This window comes from Camelina sativa, unplaced genomic scaffold (assembly GCF_000633955.1).
Source record: "Camelina sativa cultivar DH55 unplaced genomic scaffold, Cs unpScaffold06518, whole genome shotgun sequence".
Taxonomy (NCBI): Eukaryota; Viridiplantae; Streptophyta; class Magnoliopsida; order Brassicales; family Brassicaceae; genus Camelina; species Camelina sativa.
Window position 1 is genome coordinate 1 of NW_010927595.1, and position 502 is coordinate 502.

At 45.4% G+C, this 502-nt stretch overlaps 1 long non-coding RNA gene across 1 annotated transcript; it reads left to right on the forward strand.

Moving 5' to 3' along the window:
- Positions 1 to 6: 6 nt before the first annotated feature.
- LOC104774890 lies at positions 7 to 458 on the forward strand. Its single transcript, XR_765567.1, has 2 exons — positions 7 to 238; positions 332 to 458. It is a non-coding gene; the product is annotated as an uncharacterized LOC104774890 (long non-coding RNA).
- Positions 459 to 502: the final 44 nt, after the last annotated feature.

Genomic DNA, 502 nt, shown 5'->3' on the forward strand with positions numbered 1-502 from the left:
CCTTTTGCAAAAAGACAAAAATAGGGCAGGAAAAGTGGGACCACAGATCCACCGACCGGAAACGAAGAATCCATAAGGAGGGGTTCGGTCGAGTCGGACCGGTCGGATTTGGATTTTTACGAACAAGGGAGTGGACCCCCCGAGACGACAGACGTAAGCAGTGACAACATCGACTAATGGCCACGTCAGCAACTGACTTCTCTATGCGAAACGTGTATCGGCAGCGTCATCCACCCACGTGTGTTCTAGAAGCTCTTCTCTCTACCCTTACATGTCGACACGTGTCCTATCCCTCTCCTTATATATTTGACTTTTCTCTCTTTTTTTGCAGAGTTTCAGACGCCAAGTTTCTCAGAGAGATATACAAGATTAGGATCAGGACCATATCCCCCCAACCACCATCGTCCTAATCTTATTTCGTAGTTACTACTTACTACTAGTGGCTATCAATAATAGGCCAAGACTGATTAAGAAAAGAAGAAGAAGAAGAAGAAGAAGAAGA